This window comes from Muntiacus reevesi, chromosome 19, assembly GCF_963930625.1.
Source record: "Muntiacus reevesi chromosome 19, mMunRee1.1, whole genome shotgun sequence".
NCBI classification, from domain to species: domain Eukaryota; kingdom Metazoa; phylum Chordata; class Mammalia; order Artiodactyla; family Cervidae; genus Muntiacus; species Muntiacus reevesi.
This window is the reverse complement of record NC_089267.1, coordinates 26,874,517-26,893,726: the sequence shown is the minus strand read 5'-3', so window position 1 is coordinate 26,893,726 and position 19,210 is coordinate 26,874,517.

Genomic DNA, 19,210 nt, shown 5'->3' with positions numbered 1-19,210 from the left:
TTTTAATGGATATGATTGCTATAGAAGAAAGAACCAAAATCTTTCATTTGGAACCTTTATGCTTTAGAATCAAAACAAGATCTTTTCAATAAGAGTACATTTAAGAGGCTATTCACCTACATTTGAGAACAGTAGGCCACAGAATATCAAACTGGGGGCTGCTTTGTTTAGAAGCCATAATGTGTTTATTCAAGTTACTCATATGTGCGATAATTATTTTAGGAAAAAGGAGTAATAAATTCACACATTTATTCATCAAACATTTTCTTAATGCCTATTATGTGCAGGGTTTGTGCTGGATACTAGAGGACAAAGGTAACTGAAGCCTGAAACAAAAAAGAAAACGTACACTTAAGTGAATAATTAAAAATTATTATATTCACCACAAAAAGAAATGATACTTAGGTGACATGATGGACGTGTTAACTAATGCTAAGTTGGTAACTGTTTTGCAATATGCAATCAATCAACGTGTTGCACACTTTGAACTTACATGATGTTGTATGTCAATTATATCTCAGTAAAGCTGGGGGAGAAAAGATCTCTCAGGATAAGAGGTTGTAAGTCCAGAAATTATATTCTTCCTTTAAATTCATGCTTCCCTGGTGGTGCAGTGGTAAAGAACTCACCTGCCAGTGAAGGAAATGCAAGAGACGTGGATTCCATCTCTGGGTCAGGAAGATCCCCTGGAGGAGGGCGTGGCAACATACTCCAGTATTCTTGCCTGGAGAATCCCATGGACAGAGGAGCCTGACGGGCTGCTCTCCATGTGGCCGCAAAGAGTCTGAGGTGACTGAGCACGCATCCAGACGGTGGACTCTGCTTTTTTTTTCTTTTCAAATTCTTATCAGAAACTCTTGGAAGGAACATAAGTTGTTTTCCGAGACACTTTTCTGATCCAAAGATATTTTTCTGTCAATCAGTGCTGCAATTTTTAAGTAGATTTGAGCCAAGGGTGGAGCAGAAGCACTTAACGGTCTTTAAGAAGATTTACATTAACTTGATAATAAAAACTTCCTCCTCCCTCTGAAAAAACTATTGTAGTAGATAAATCTTCCTGATCCACTCTCTTATTTTGCCTTATCCTATGTAGTTATAAGTTCTTGAGCTTTTGCATTTGATTGAGGATTTTAACAAATTTTCAAAACTTATTTTTTGGTTCTTGAGATGAGCTAATTTAGAAATACTGTCCCGCTCTTAGTTTAAAGGCTCAGGACTTCCCTGGTGGTCCAGTGGCTAAGATTCTGCACTCCCAAAGCAGGGGGCCCAGGTCTGACCCCTGGCTGGAGAACTATACCCCATATGCCTCAGCTAAGACCCATTGCACCCAAATAATTAAATAAATGACTATTAAATTAAAGGCTTATTATTGTGTTTCTTTTTGCTCCATTAGTTTTGTGTAATACCCTTTGTGGAATTTTTCTGTCATGCATTTTCAAATGAGGTACACATAGTTTTGGATTTTACCAAGAGAGAAGAGAGTTTTCTCATTTGTGAAATAGAGATAATAATAGTACTTCACATAGGCAATTCTTATGAATGAATTTTTGTAAAAAATGTAAAACGATGTTTGACACATAGGGCTAGAAAATGTAGTTAAATAAGGAAAAATATATTTATAAAGTATATAAATACTTTATACTTTATAAAAATTTTATATTTATATGAATATACTGATAAATTTTTTAAAACTAAATTTATATTTTATCTTAAATTACATAGTTTATCTTATTTAACTACATTGATTGACCCCCCCCATCCATTGTTTTCTTGAGTGCTGTGTATTGACAAATCAATTTAGTCTCAGATTCTGTTTTGGCAGATAATGGTAGCCATCCCCAAATTCTTACCTGTCAGGTAATAATGAGAGCAAGTTTCAGCCAGTTATACCACATATACAGACATTTATTAACTAAGTATTTAATAGTAAAATAATATGTAAAACAATACAATAAAAAAATCAAACAACAGACATTTTACAATATTCATTTTATAATCTCTAGAAGATCCAGTTCTCATTCCTTGGAGTTCTTTGAATGGTACCTTGGGTAAAAGATTTGGTAGAGTCAAACCCCGAAATTCTAGAGATACAATGTTTCAGTCTTGTAGTCTCCTCAGATGCCCAAACTCAGGGCAGTTAAGGCATTAGCCTCTGGTGCATATTTTGAAGAGGTGCCAAAACACTTAATAATCAAGAGAAATAATATTTTAAAAAATCAAAAAGAATGCAAAATTATTTAACATGAAAAAAATGTCAAATTTTAAAATAAAAACAATCATTGTTTTATATTTCTGCATCTGTGCAACTAGAAGTCATTTCCAAGCAGTCAATGGTTACCAAATTTTCACAACAGTTTGTGAAGGTTAACAATGGCATGTGATCTCACTAGGAAACATGAGGTTTATTTATGGTCATGTTTTTAATTGTAGAAATTTTATGAACTTTTATGTTTCAAAATATGAAAGAATGTTTTGGTAAGAGTATATAAGGATGCACCTTTTTCTTTTCTGAGCTTATGCTTTAATATAGCTCCATGGGGCACTGCTTAAAGCCCTCAGGACTTCACCTTCTGAGGCAGAAAGGTGAGGATTATCTAAGGTATCATCCTTAGAGGTGAGGCTGCTTGCCTCCTGGGCTCATCTACCTTGCTTCTGTATGATAGGAGGAGTGTCTATTAAAAAAAAACAAACACGTATGTGTCTATGTCTGTCTATTTATCTCTCTATCATTGTCTGTCTATCCGTACCATTTTAGCTAATCTATATATTTTGCATATCTTTAATTTCACATTCGAGAGTCCTTTTCCAGCATTCATTATGCTAGTCCACAGGCCATTGTTTTCCCCAATAAAAACGCATTTTTGTGCTGGAGAAAGTGGGGAGAAAAGGGTATGCTCCTATACTATTGGTAGGAATGTAATTAGTCACTATGAATAACAGCATGACGGGTCCTTAAAAAACTAAAAACAGAGTTACCACACGATACTGCATGTATCCTGGCTGTATGTCTGGAAAAGATGAAATTCTAATTTGAAAAAACAGATGCACCCCAATGAATGTAGCAGCGCTGTGTAGAACAGCCAAGACTTGGAAGCAACATAAATGTTCAGGGAAGCCCCTTCCCTCCTCCTTATTTCTTGCCTATTAATTGTTGGGGGTCTTAGTCTAATTTTTTTTTTTTTAAATAGAACAATACTCATTGACTGATTAAGGATGAGGGAAACCAATTCTCAAATTTCTGTGCTCTGGCTGGAGAGAAGTATATGTCTAGATTTCCAGTTGGTGAATGTCTTCTTCTGAGCAAGTGGCAGACGTGGGATAAGGGCAAAGGTTTCTCTATTTCTTTCAAACCAGCAGATTTGCATTGGTTAAGTATATATTATGCAGAGATCAGTAATTATTCTTCCCATCAAGTTATCAGTTCAAGTTTTTTCTGGATTCTGACAACAGGGTGACTCTTAGTCCTGGTTAATTAATTTATTCTTTCATGAAATATTCATGGAATTCCTCCTACATGCTAGGTGCTATTTAGGCACTGGGGATATAGGGTGAAATATCCCTGCCTCTATAGAGCTTAAATTATTGCTGTGCTTTTTGATTTTATTCTGTGAATTCATGGAGTCACAGTATGAAGAGCTGCTAGAGCAATGTCCTTTGACACTGAAGTTCATCTGAAGACATGTAAGGCATATATAGTGAACTTTCACTTTTAAAGTCATTATCAGTTCAATCCATTTAAATATCCATAAATAACTCATTAAGGAAATTAAAAATTTTAAATAAAACTACATATATTTGTGTATATTTCCTACATGAACTTTCAAAATAATAATTCCTTTACTTCTTTAATATTTCAAAAGCATTTTAGATCATCTGCTACATTACTGATAGGCATGTTTGACTCAGAAAGACTAAGTAACCTGATCAAGGGATATGCTCAAAAAAATAAAGGATCTGAAACACAGCCTACGCCTTCTGACTCCAAGCTCAGTGCTCTTTCCATTATACTAGTCAGATTTGCAGTTTCCAGCACTTTCTACATTGATGTATAATTCATCAGGTTCATAGGGCAACAGATAATAAACTCTTCTACTAAAACAATTTCAATTATGTGCTTCACAATTGAGTTACACAATGGATTATTGCCAAGGTTGTCTGTCACTATTTCAAAATGTTGTGTTTATTCAGTAACCTCTTGCTTCTTTTCCTGTTAGAAACTGCTTGTTCTGAGATCTCAGAATTAATATTCTTTTGATGCTACATGCCTCCCTATGAGGAAACAGTCACTTGATTGTTATTGATAGGTTGAAAACAATGAAGACTTCATGATGTTGTCTTGACCTGCTTCATATTAAAGCTTCTGTTTTGTATTTTGGTCTCTTTTTTTCTCCTGTAAGACACAATTTAGGAATCGTGTAAGAAAGAATTTATCTTTTTTCTTTTACTTCAGAGTAGGTACTCAGACGGTAGAGAACCTGCCTTCAATGTAGGAAACCCGGGTTTGATTCCTAGGTCGGGGATATCCCCTGGAGAAAGGAATGGCAACCCACTCCAGTATTCTTGCCTGGAGAATTCCATGGACAGAGGAGGCTGGAGGGCTATACTGTCCACGGGAACACAAAGAGTGGGACACAACTTAATGACTGACACATATTACACAGGTAAAATGTAACTTTTTAAGTATAAGAGACTTTTTGTTCAGTCTTGATTTGTATACGGTAAATGCATCATTCAGTTTAGTTCAGTCACTCAGTTGTGTCCGACTCTTTGTGACCCCATGAATCACAGCATGCCAGGCCTCCCTGTCCATTACCAACTCCCGGAGTTTACTCAAACTCGTGTCCTTCGAGTCGGTGATGCCATCCAGCCATCTCATCCTCCGTCGTCCCCTTTTCCTCCTGCCCCCAATCCCTCCCAGCATCAGGGTCTTTTCCAATGAGTCAACTCTTCACATGAACTGGCCAAAGTATTTGCAGGTCAGGAAGCAACAATCAGAACTGGACATGGAACAACAGACTGGTTCCAAATAGGAAAAGGAGTACGTCAAGGCTGTATATTGTCACCCTGCTTATTTAACTTATATGCAGAGTACATCATGGGAAACGCTGGGCTGGAAGAAGCACAAGCTGGACAAGACTGCCGGGAGAAATATCAATAACCTCAGATATGCAGATGACACCACCCTTATGGCAGAAAGTGAAGAGGAACTAAAAAGTCTCTTGATGAAAGTGAAAGAGAGTGAAAAAATGTATCATTACTTTCAATATGTTACTAGAAAAAATTGTCTTTTAATTCTAACCTCTCTCATTATATGTATTTAATGGATCTCAGTTATCCATTTAACATAATCTACTGAACATTCATTTTATACAAGGTACAAAATTAGTTCCTATATACTCAATTACTTCAGTTTATGGAATAGTTTTCAAGTTTCTGAATCAGTTCTGGGTCCTCAGAGCCTCTGATAATGAAAGATATGTTCCTTGGACATGCCTCCATCAGTCCCTTTGTTCACAAGGGAAAAATCCTTTCAAATTGCATTTGAAACAACACATCAATGTATACCAGAGTTAATTCGAGAGAAGTTTCCAAGCTAAAGACCTTAGTAAAACGAAGCAAAAGAAAGTGAAAAGTATTGAAGCAACAATGATGGTTTTTCCTACAGTCTGTGGCTTGAAAAAAAAAAATGGAATACTTAAACCAAGTCATAAAGATTAGGGGCAAAATTTTGAGGTTGGTTTTATTTACACACTTCTTTACTCTCTAAAATATCTTTTTTTTTGTTTTTTTGTTTTAGTGTTAAACTATTTAATTGCTTAAGGTAACTTATAAAATTTTACATAAAAATAGATGGCCATGGGAACTTGCCATATGATACAGAGCATTCAACCCAGTACTCTGTGACAACTAGAGGGGTGGGATGGGGTGGGAGGTGAGAGGGAGGTTCAAAAAGGAGGGGACACATGTGTGCCTATGGCTGACTCATGCTGAAGGTATGGCAGAAACCAGCACAATATTAGGAAGCGATTATCTTCCAATAAAAAGCTAAGAAACATTTTGCATAAAATGTGACTTACCTATATCTTATTGAGCTTTTTTCTCTCTCTTGCTGTACTCATCACTTACCAGGCTGTTTTGTTGCTATACAACAAGAATTCTTTGGATTACATACCTCACCATCCCTGGTGCCTTTGTGTAATCTGTATTCACACTGCATGCTTAGCACTGCCTGTAATGAGGCTGCCTGAACCATGGTAACCCTTTGTAATTCAGTAAACAATGGAAAATAGACGGATCATTCTTTCTAGGGGTATGTTGTGGAGTAGTCAGCTTTCATTACAGGCTTTCTTGTGGAAGGAATGGGGATTAGATGCTGTAAACACAGAGTAGAATATATCTGTTCTCTCTAAAGGCCAGCTTGAAGAGCTGTATGAATCATTCTTAATTTCTTACAGACATTTTCAGTTTCTTTTTGAGACTTTAAAAAGAAAGGATAGCCCTTCTTAGCATGGTTTCTTTCCATTTTCAAATCTCTGTAAGGGATTCTCATCTCTCTATTTAAATGGTCTTGAAATAAGTATTTTTTCTTTTATACATTAATTCAGCAATGAGTAGCCAAAAGCTATATGACTATAAGTTACATTTTCCTGGGAAAAAGGGGATTGATCTCTCATACTGTCTTTTGAAGCTCAGTGTAAAACAAGAATATAAAGTTTTCTTTTGTGTATATGGTTGTGATTGTGTGTCTGCTTAGTTGCTCAGTCATGTCTAACCTTTTGTGACCTTTTGGACTATAGCCCACCAGGCTCCTCTGTTCATGGGATTTTTCAGGCAAGACTACTGGAATATGTTGTCATTTTCCTCCTCCAGGTGATCTTCCTGACCCAGGGATCTTACCCGCATCCCCTATATCTCCTGTATTTCAGGCAAAGTCTTAACCCACTGAGCCAACATTCAGCTCAGTTCAGTTCAGTTGCTCAGTCATGTCCGACTCTGAGTGACTCCATGGGCTGCAGCCAACGTTACCTAATGTCAAAATCAATCAAATTTTTATTTGGAAAATTTTTAACATTTTCACTGATTAAAAACTGGCAGATTATAATGCAGGAATTTACCCAACACCACTGTAAGCAGTATTTTCATATTCTTAGTGACCTGGATTATTTTCATCATTTCCTGATACTTCTTGTTGCTTTGAAGTCATTTTCTCTGAAAGAAATGCACTCTTTGACAATAGGGAATTTTTGTCATGTTTGCTTTCTGATGCAGAGTTTTAAGGCAGATTTAATCAGTTCTACTTTTACTCTTTTACAATCAAATTCACTACAAGCATATTTTCCTGTGATTGTATTTCTCTCTGAAGCATCTTGAATTTCCCAATTCCTTGTGATTGCTTTGACCAATAGAGTTGGTGGAAGAGATAGTAAGCCTAGGTCTCAACAGACTTACATGCTTCTGGTTTCTCTAAGGCTTCCATTATAGTCATGGGAAAGAAGTGGTCTGTCCAGGAAGTTTTTCCATGGAAAGGATGAGAAGCACATTGAGCAGAATAATCCCAGATCATCTGCCTCCATCAGTACCTAAAATAAAGTACACTCCCAATCACAAACACATGAACTAAAAAAAGAAATTATTGATTTAATCCCTGAGTTTTGGGGTGCCAGCAGCAACAGCTAACCAAAAAAAAAAAAAAGAATTTAAGAATTAAGGATGTATTTCTGTAATGTTGATCAATTGCTTACTACTAATGGAATAAGAATAAAATCAATAAAGCATATTTTAATACCTTGTGCATTATGGGCACTGGAAATTCTAAAAAATAACATATGAATTTATTCTAGTTCAAGAGAAGTATGATTGAGTGATTAATATTTGGGTAAAATGCAAAAGTATTACACTTAAGTTAAAATGAGATGAAACTGTGAATTCAAGGAATAAAATAGATGAAGTAACTTCTGACTATTCAAGAAGAGATAGATCATGTCTTTTTTTTTAATGAATAATAATGGGGATCAAATCACTCTGGTGATTCGTGTATCAGGGTTCAACCAGAACCATTGAGGGGGAGTCAGTCTATTCATGTCTACCTCTTTATATCAATTTCTCTATTTTTACAGAATAAAAGATGTGCCACAATGATTGGATCTAAGCCCAGGTAGCACAGTGCTAAAGAATCTGTCTGCCAGTGTAGGAGCCACAGGAGACTTGCATTCCAACCCTGGGATGGGAAGATCCCCTGGAGGAGGAAATTTCAATCCACTCCAGTATTCTTGCCTGGAGAATCCCATGGGCAGAGGAGCCTGGTGGGCTACAGCCCATGGAGTCGCAAAGAGTCAGGCACAACTGAACATACACACACACACATTTGGATCTGATACAATTGTGGAAACTGGCTAAACAGTCCCCGTAAAGTGGCGGCCTTTGCATCTGGCCCTGGATCTTGATGTCAACAAGGCAGCTTTTTGGGGATGGGAAATGGATGTAAGGTTAGGAAGAACACACATCCTATCAGCATGAGCTCAAGCAAGAAGAGACTTGAATCCAGGTCAGTTCTCACTGCCTCTGGTCTTGACATGGGTGACTCGTAGGTGAGGGTGGTACCTTGACCACAGAGCTTAACACACACTTGTCCCAGGAGCTGGAAGAGCTGAAGGAGCCGGTGACACAGTTACAGACAAGGTGAGACAGCAGGGAAGCAGGGATGCATGTGAGTCTCAAAATGTCTGTGGCTCACTGCTTTTCTCCAAGTTTTTCACAAGACTCTTACCTGTGGCCACCCTTACCAGAAACAAACAGGGAAGAGAATTCTGGGCAAAATAGTGCGACCTGGCCCAGTCAACACAATATGGAACTATCACACTTTGGATACTTTCCCAAGAGTTTTTAACAGCTCTATTTTAAAATGTCACGTTGGCAATACATCGGAATTTAGATTCTTCGCAATCGTTTAAACTTAAGATGAGTAGTTTTCCCTGTGAACTTAAACACGTGTGTGAGAGTGCATAATTGGATACATTTCTGTAGAAAGTATGTAAGTAAAAATGTCTGAAGATCCCTGAGATAGGGTTTAGTTTATAGGAATTGTTAAGGCGGGAGAAACAAGTTGAGATCTGATGGACTCATTCCCTAAGGTGGGGAGATGGATGTAGACGCAGCTGCAGCTGGGGAACTTTCTGACCAGCCCCAAAAGTCAGCTCAAGACAGCAGATCTCCCATGGCTTGAGTGACTCTCCAGATACAATAAGAATGTTCCTAACTGGTGCCTGCTTCTCTCTAATCCTCTGAGCCTATCTTCTGCAGACCTCGAGGCTGGACATCCCTACATGTAGGCTCTGACCCTGATCAAAGAGAGCTCCAAGCAGTTGCTCTAGATTCAGCCTTGTCCCTCAGCTCCTTGGTGAGGGTTCTGCCCCAGGCAGACAGATTTCCCAGGAAGTGCTACTGCTGCTGTTGAGTTGCTCAGTCATGTTTGGCTCTTTGCAACCCCATGGACGGTAGCCTGCCAGGATCCTTCATTCATGGGATTTCTTAGACAAAAATGCCGGAGTGGGTTGCCATTTCCTGCCCCAGGGAATCTTCCTGATCCAGGGATTGAACAGGTCTCCTGCTTGGGAGGTGGATTCTTTACCACTGAGCCACCCGCAAAGCCCCCAGGAAGTGACCCCATGCTGTATGTCTGGCTCTGGAATAGACAAATGCTATGTGGATTCTTAATGACGTGGTGTGTGCATGCTCAGTCATGTCTAACTCTTTGCAACCCCATGGACTGTAGCCAGCCAAACTCCTCTGTCCATGTAGTTCTCCAGGCAAGAATACCAGAGTGGGTTGCCATGCTCTCTTCCAGGGAATCTTCCCAACCCAGGGAATCTTCCCAACCCAGGGATCAAACCCACATCTCTCATGTCTCCTGCATTGGCAGGTGGGTTCTTTACCATAGCGCCACCTGGGAAGCCTTAACTCCGCCCCTGGACTATTGCTTTAAAAAATGCTTTATCAAATCCTCCTGGGTCGGTAAACAATAGTTTTCTCTCCCCTTTTGTCTGGCAAAACAATAAAACTATTCTTTTCTACTTCACCCAAAACTGTATCTTTGAGATGCATTCGCAGAGAGGTCAAGCTTTCAGTACTAAATTTAACTGTTGGGTCAATGATTCCCTATGTGTCTGAGGACCTTCATTACCAAACTCCTCCCGAGAGGGTGTATCAGTGCAGGGAGCGGCTTGAAAGAGCTGACTCTGGGAGCTGCCTTGATTGATTATCAAGGGTCCCTTCAAGGACATAGCTCTCTGTCCCGCCACCACTCTCCTGGAATCCAAAGTTAATCAGAACACTAGTAAGCCTTGAATGCACACATGATGCAGATAGATAAGCCTTTCACGACCACCCTTAAGATAAACGGGATGCCCTTCTTAACCCTTGACGTTATCAGAGAGTTCTGGTGATTGTTATCTCAAAGTGATGTTTATGGAAAAATATTTTCTCTTCTTAAGATTCTCTTCTTGGTTTAGTATAAATGTAACCCTGAGAAATAAAGAATCATCGCTGACTGCAGCTATCCTCTCGACCCCATCTCTTCTGTGTCTTTATTTCTTAGCCTAAAGGAACGCGCCGTGTTGCTCGCTGAAATCTCTCAGCTGGTCCGGCATATCAGTTCTCCCCCAGCTCTGTGCCGAGTGGGCTGGACTCAGCTTTGTGATCTGGCTGCATCCCTGATGCCGTCTCTCAGGTTGCTGCCTCACCACTTCCCTCTCTAGTTATCCACGGTGACTCAGATCTGCACCTCACTCCTCAAAACATCATGCTGCATGTCTGGTTCCCATCCCTGATCTCTCAGCTGTCCTCCCCTCCTCCACACTCCTCAGGAAGGAGCAAGGTAGCACTTTTCTAAGTCATGTATCTGCATGTTATTTGTCCTCAGGGACCCTGTTACGCAGGTGCTTTGGTCGTATGAAGGGCTTTACTGGTGGCTCAGATGGTAAAGAATCTGCCTGCAATGTGGGAGACCTGGGTTGGGAAGATCCCCTGGAAAAGGGAGTGGCTATCCACTCTGGTATTCTTGCCTGGAGAATTCCATGGACAGAAGAGCCTGGTGGGCTACAGTCCATGGGGTCTCGAAGAGTTGGACACGACTGAGCATCTAACACTTTTGTTTGTGTGATGGCCTCCAAATGAGAAAGTCATATATATAATGACAAGTGCAGTTATCTTTACAAAGGAAGTATGTGAGAGATCCCTATCCAAAATTGAAAGATAGGTTCGTCCTCTTAAAACTAAGGTAAGTTCTTTAAATCTTGAATTAGATCAGCACAAAGCATGATTTCACCTTTGGTGGAGATGGAGGCAGCAGGAAATAGGACTTGAATCACACAGTGTTATGGACTAAATGTTTTGTGCCCTCAAAATCCCTATGTTGAAATCCTAATCCCCTGTGTGATGTAATGCGATGGTATTAGGAAGGGGAGACTCCAGAAAATAATTAAGTCATGAAGGTGGAGCCCTAATGAATACAATTAGTGCCCTTATAAGTTGAGACAGGAGAGTTTCCTACCTCTGTTCTTTGATATGGTGAGGATACAAGGAGAGGATGGCCATCTTCAAACCAGGAAGTGTTCCTACCAGACATTAGATCTACTGGCCCCTTGTTCTGGGACTTCCCAGCTCCAGAACTGAGAGAAATAAATGTTTGTTGTTTAAGCCACACAGTAGGTAGTATCTTTGTGATCTCAGTCCCGACTAAGACCTGCTGTTGTTGTTGAACTGCTCAATCGTGTGTGACTCTTTGCCACCACATGGACTGCAGCACACCAGGCTTCCCTGTTCATTACTACCTCCTGGAGTTTGCTCAAAGACTTGTAGTAAATTCCTTTTGTTCTAATCCTTTTCTTCTCAAGCATTGGTCTCATGTTTTGACTTCTCAGGTAGCTGGAATTACATGCTGGCTAAGCTAATAAACAAGAATTTCATCTGCTTAATGATCTGCTCATACTTATTTTTGCAAGTTAATAAACTGACATTCATTTTTCATTTAGAAAATTAGGTGTCAAAATTCCTTAAAGGTGGCTGACTAGAAAATGGTAAATATGCTTTAACATGAAGGCTGTGTGGCAGAGCTTAAGGCCTCTCGATCAGGACTGCTGAGGTTCAAATTTCATCTCTGCTACTTGGTAGCTGTATGACCTTGGCAAATTTGGGGTCCTTGGTTTCCTGATCTACAAAATATGATGAGTAATAGGATTTAAATGACAGATTTATGGTATGCATTAAAGGAATTACTTATTAAGTGCTTTGAATAGCATCTGCCAAGAAAAACACTATATAATCATAAATTCATAACATTTCATAAATGGGCTTAGTTATTGTTGACTAAAACAGATGCACAACTTGAGAGTTTCAAATTAAGTTTTATTTGGGGCAAAATGAGGACTGCAGCCCAGGAGATAGCAGCTGAGATAGCTCTGAGAGGCTGCACCAAATAGGTGGTTGGGGAAGATATGTAAGATTTCAGTGAAGGGGGAGTTTTATGCAATCAAGGGCTTGCATTTTCTGCTAGTCACAAGGAGCTGATGTGTCCATGAAGGGATTTAGTGATTTCCTAGAAATGAACAGATGCAAGGATTGGGATCATGAAATCAGTTCCTGAAAATATCTATCTAAACACCTGTTCCACCATATTCCTTGGAGCACAGAGTGCCTCACTGCACCCTGGATTTGCTCAGGGGATGTTGAAGCTCAAAAGCTGCAGCAGCTCAGGGTTCAGCCTCCACAGAGGCAGATGGCAAATATCACTGTTGTTCAGCCGCTGGCAAATGTTCTTGGCAAGTGCCAATTTGTAGACAGCATGCATACCTGTGAACTAATCTCTTAGTTTTCTTTTTCATTCCATGTCTAATTCTAAATTTTGTATGTCTCTCATTCAATTTTTTTCACAATCAACTTTTAGTAGGCTCAACGTTTGGATTATTTTGCTTGGCTCTATTAGAAGGAAATTGATATTTTCATGTTAAATACCTGGAACTAAACACTTCCCATACACTGATCTTACCAAATGTCTCTTTGAAAGGAGTCTATCAAAAGGGATGTGACTCGGTACACGGAAGTCTCTTTAGAAGAGGAAAGTGACGATAAAGAGGTAAATACAGCCAAGCAACATGTGAAAGCTTGGTGGATGCATGGAGATTTGCATAGGTGGGTCAGGCAGATGGATAGGTAGGTAAGGTAAGTAGATAATAGATGAGATGAGATCTCATGAGGAGCAGTAGTTCAGATCCCAGGGCCAGAGTAAGTGAGAGTTGGTGCATTTCCTCTAGTTCCACTCATCTCTAATATCACAAAAAATGTGATTGTAAATAACCTGTGCTTAGTTCCTCAGTTGTGTCTGACTCTTTGTGGTGCTTTGAACTATAGCTCGCCAGCCTCCCCATCTATGGAATTTTCCAGGCAAGAATACTGGAGTGGGTTGCCATTTCCTTCTCCAGGGCATCTTTCCAACCCAGGGATCGACCCCGTGTCTCCCATGTCTCCTGCACTGCAGGCGAATTCTTTATCCACTGAGCCATTGGGGAATTGTAGAGAATTAACTAACCACATCTGCTCAGGAAAAACAGAATTACCATACTTAAACTACATTTTAGAGGTCATCTGATGATCTTTGGTCAGCGTCAAAATTGTCCAATGGGTTTCTTGCAAAACACAGTTGAACTTTCAAGAAAGACTCTCTTCTCAATGTTTACGTTAGAAGTAAATGACATGCCAAGTGTACACAATTCACAAAATTCTGCTTATGAATAATTAGTGGCGTTCTCTGGAAGCTTTAGATGCAACAAGCATCATCAGTCCTGGGTGTTACTTCACGGCACTGCCTTCCCTTCTTATTCTTTTCCCCCCTCTTCTTCTTTGTTTATTCCATATCCTGACACTGTCCCCTCACTGCAGATGTTGAACTTGAAGCTTTTCCAAGTGTGAACGTCAGACGGTATTCCATCAGTCACACTCCCCCTGGAGTCCCCACAATGCCCAATGGAGAGGGATGAATGTTGGAAGCGGCTCACTCCAGCAGCCTGAGGGTCTCTTTTTGTTTCGTGCTTTAGGGACGCTTTGTCAGCCTCTGAATGCTGTCTCTTTGGTTGGCTTTGTGGAGACAGCTTGTGGTCAGAGGTGACTTAGTTGTAAGCTGATTGCCGCTCCACGTGTGAAGAGAGCGTGAGCAGTTTGCAGGCAGCCAGTCAGGACGCCCCCAGCCCATGATATCAGCATCGCATGATGGAGACCTGGGGCAGCCCCAAACAGTCTCTCCTTGTTGCTATTTTTTTTTTTTTTTTTTTTTGGTCTTAAAGGAAAGTGAAGAAAGCCTGGGAAAAGAGCAAAAGATGCCTGCTTTTTCTGGAGAATTATTGAATACTCTTCACTGTAACACCACCACCACCACCACCAAAAATGTGATTGATGGTCTATAACAGAAGGGGGGAGCACAGGGACACAAGACTGAGGGGAAAAATGTACAGTTTAGTGAGACTTGGGACCAGCCTGTCAGCTTGATCTGTTTTGGTACTTTATTGAACCCTCCCCTATGACTCCCTGCCCATGTTTCTAGTGGTTACGTTCATGTTTATCTAGAAGTGTATGTGTACGAACACAACCGAGGCAAAGAAAATAACATTTCTGTTTGTTTTGCTTTTGATCAAATTAAGTAGGTTGCTTCTTCCTGTTTGGCACTATATATTACACTGCTTACAGTGGACTGCATGCTTAAAATAGAAGTTGAGCTAGTCCCATTCCTTCACCTGCGTCATTTCTCATCACTGTCACATGCTGATCAGCAGAGTCACAGCACAGGAAAATCTGGTGACACAGTGGTTACCGATCCCGTCACCAGAGGACGGTAACATTCAGGGCAATTCTTACTTCTGGGATAACTGGGGCAAGAATATGCCCTATGTCCCACTGAATTGTAGTCACTGCTGAGGACCCATGACCACAGTTGGTTTTGTGGTGATCGGCAGTGTTTTGAATCTGAGCTTCAACATGTGACCAAGAGGTTTTTAAAATAAGGAACTTGGTTCTGCTGATGTCCACTAACATCTTCGTGACAAGTGGACCAAATTCCTGAAAGTGCTTCTTGCTCTTTATCTACAATAAAATCGCAGAATTATCTCTATGATCACATGAGACTAACAATGGTATTCTTGCTGATAACACTCATCATAAATGAAGGAAAGAAGCATTTGTGTTAAAAATAGTTCAGTATAAGGAATTTCCCCTGGTGGTCCAGTGGTTAAGACTCCATGTTTCCACTGTAGGAGGCTCAGGTTCCATCCCTGGTTGGGGAACTAAGATCCCACATGTCATGCCGCATGGCCAAAAAAAAAAAAAAAAAAAGTGAAGTATGCTTTCTTATATTTCTGGGAAAAGAGATTACTGTTTCCGAGAAAACTTGTTTCAGTTATGAAGAAGAGGCATCAAAGCACAGACCACAAATCTTTCTGTCACTTTTAATAAAGTTCATTTTTAATATTACTTTATGCCTGTCTCCTTTCCCCTTGGCAAAGAAACTCCTGACTTTAGCAGCTAAAATGTTAATGAGAAAATCTTTTATGTATTATTTAATAAGTTTTGTTAATTTGATTACATAAGTCAAATAACATCCTCATTGCAACAAATTTAAAAATGCAGAAAACATGAAGGAGGAAAATCTTCCATCATTCTACGACTTAAAGGAAACCTCTTAATATCTGTTGTACTGGCTGGCTGATTTGCCAGGAGGACCTGGAAAGACCAACCATCCAAGTTGATCCTGGCACCTTTCCTTTGTTGCATGTGTCACAGCCAAAATGATCTTGTACTTGGTGTAATTGTTATTTTCTGATTCTCTCCTTCACTAATACACATATTAGCTCCATGAAGACAGGTACTTTTCCTCTTTTGTTCATGGTTGTATCCCCAGCACCAAGAACGATGCCTGACACTTGAAGGCACTCACTAAATATTTGTTAAATGATGCTTTCACGAATGAATGTGAGTATTGTCTTAGTCCCTTGACCAGTCCTTGCTTAGTTGAATTTATCCTATCTGAGCAATTTTGTATCTTGATATTTAAATTATCATGATAAACGTATCTCTCCAAGCTTTTATGTGGAATCTTTATGTAACATTGCAAAATTGGATGCTGAATATCGAACACCACGCCTTCTAGTGAGTAGGACAGGATTTATTTGTGTTCTTGGAGGATGTTCTGATGCTGAAACCAAGTAGGACCCTCTGGGGCTCCTGGGCATGGAAGCCATTCAAGCAGTTGCTCGTCAGGCAAGAGAGGGGATGCAGAGACCAGGGAGAAGGGATGGAGAAGCAACAGTGCAGCCTTGGGTGGGGTTCTGTTCTGCCTCAAGGGGTACATGTAATAATATCTTTCAGCTCTTCTGCAGAGCTAAAACCACCACCAAAGGAAGATGCTCCAGAGAGAAGGTCACAGTTTGATGACTTCGAAGCTCATTAGGAGGTCACCTGAGGCCAGATTAAAGGACCCATCTGAGACCAGATTAAAGGAATGCAGTCCCTACGTACAGCCTGAGCCTTATCAGCAACCTTACCCTTGAACCATTGCTGTAAAGAAAGAAAAGTGTCAGTCGCTCAGTCATGTATAACTCCTCAGGACCCCCATGGACTGTAGCCCGCCAGACCCCTCTGTCCATGGAATTCTCCAGGCAAGAACACTGGCTGGAGTTGCCATGTCCTCCTCCGGGGGATCTTCCTCACCCAGGGATCAAACCTGGGTCTCCTGCATTGCAGGTAGATTCTTTACTGCTGAGCCATTGAAAGGCTCCCCCTTTTTCCCTATTGCTATTAAATGCCTCATCAAATCTCCCCAGGTTGGGACACATCAATTTTGTGGCATGAGCCTGCTGTGTCTCCCTTTACCTGACAAAGCAATAAAGATATTCTTTTCTACTTCGCCGAAAACTGTCTCGGATTCAGCTTGGCACTGGAGCACAAAGGCCAAGTTTTTGGCATTGTTGCTGCATCCCTTGTGTCATTCTTTTCAAGCTGCTTTTCTTCTGTCCCCAGTGCAGAGAATAGCGTAAGTGGATGGGATGCTGTCCTTCTGTGATTCCCAGCCTTACTGATATTTTGAACTGCCACTCACATGTAGAACCTTTAAGCAAGCTATTCCCTTGCCTGGAAGGCTCTTCCGTGCTTTCCAGAAGACAGGTATCATCTTTGGCTTAGTCACTTGGCTGTCAGTGACTTTCTTAATGTGCCGCTGGAGTCTACCTACACTGATCACTGTCTGATACTTCAATTACTCATGCATATGTATCTGTTACCTCTCTTGTCCCACCTCCTACTAGAAAGTTTTCATGAGGCTGATAAGTGGAATATTGCCTGCCATTGTTGTTGTTCAGATGTTTAGTCATGTCTGAGTCTTTGTGACCCCACGGACTGCAGCACACCAGGCTTCCCTGTCCTTCTCTATCTCACAGAGCTTGTTCAAATTCATGTCCATTGAATCAGAGATGCCATTCAACCATAACGTTCTCTGTCATCCCCATTCTCCTCCTGCGTCAATCTTTCCCAACATCAGGGTCTTTTCTAATGAGTTGGCTCTTCACATCAGGTAGCCAAAGTATTGAAGCTTCAACTTCAGCATCAGTCCCTTCAATGAATATTCAGGACTGATATCCTTTAGGATTGACAGCTTTGGTCTGTTTGCAGTCCAAGGGACTCTCAAGAGTCTTCTCCAACACCACAGTTCAAAAGCATCAATTCTTCAGTGTTCAACTTTTTTTATGGTCCAACTCTGACATCCATAGGTGAGTACTGGAAAACCCATAGCTTTGATTAGATGAACCTTTGTCAAAAAAGTAATGCCTCTGCTTTTAAATATGCTGTCAAGGTTAGTCATAGCTTTTCTTCCAAGGAGCAAATGTCTTTTAATTTCATTGCTGCAGTAACCATCTGCAGTGATTTTGGAGCCTAAGAAAGTCTGTCACTGTTTCCATTGTTTCCCCGTCTTTTGCCATGAACTGATGGGACTGGATGCCATGATCTTAGTTTTTTGAATGTTGTTTTAAGCCAACTTTTTCACTGTCCTCTTTCACCTTCATTAAGAGGCTCTTTAGTTCCTCTTTGCTTTCTGCCACATCAGTAAACAAAGGATGTCACAGTCTGGCAGCCACTGCCTTGGTGAGCTGGTAAGCCCTAAGGGAACTCAGGAAGGAAAAGAATACCAGCCCCCTGAAAGCCATCAGACAAAAGCCACTCCCCACAGGAAAATCAGGACGTGAAAACTAGATACTGGCCCCAGACAGCTGAGGTACCTATCAAAGGAAGGGATTCAAACTCTCCTCATATATAGAAAAGTGCTAAATTCCTTAACCTGGAATTTTTAGTTTTCTTTAATTGACAGTAATCTTTTGTTCCTACTACCTGCCCTTTGTTGCCAAACTTCTCTGTAACCTCCTTGCCTCCTCGGAGCAGTTCTCTCGGGGTTACTTGAGATGCTGCTTCTGGGGCTTGAAGTCCTAAAAATTCCCTGTGAATAAAATATAACTGTCAACTTTTTGGTTGTGAATATATTTTTACAAGGACACGAAACTTGTTTTGTTCACTGTAGTACCTGGTAAAGAGAATAAATAAATGAGAAGAATTAATAAATTAGACGATGCTTCATCTGGTCTTAACCTGGAGGACCAGGCCTGTGTGCAATGCCAGGAATACAGTGATGGGTGAAGATTTGGCTCGGGAGTGGGGTGGTGTGAGGTTGAAGAGTGATACAGGTCTAGACGGTAGAGACAGAAAATAAAAAATACAATCATTAGATAGTTAGTTTTGATAAGTGCTACAGAGGAAAGTAGAGAACATAGCCAGGATCTAGCTTGGATTGTTTGATTCTTTCAGATAACTTTATTTACCATTCTATCAGAAAATAGGACAGAAAAGCAAATGTGTTTATCTAGTACTCTTCAGATAGATGGCATAGATTTTTTTTTTTTCCCTCCTTGTTTCTTTAGAAGCCCAGTATATCTCCAACCAGAGATACCCACATAAATCAATGGAGTTAGGCCAAAGAAATGAAGCTCTAGGCTGATTTTGCTTTAACATAATAAAGTTATATACTTATTAGTACACAAAGTACTAAAAAGTCCAACTTGTATCTCTTTAGGTCCTCTTTTTTTCTTTTTTTTTGATGAGAAAATAAAATTATGCGAGACATAAA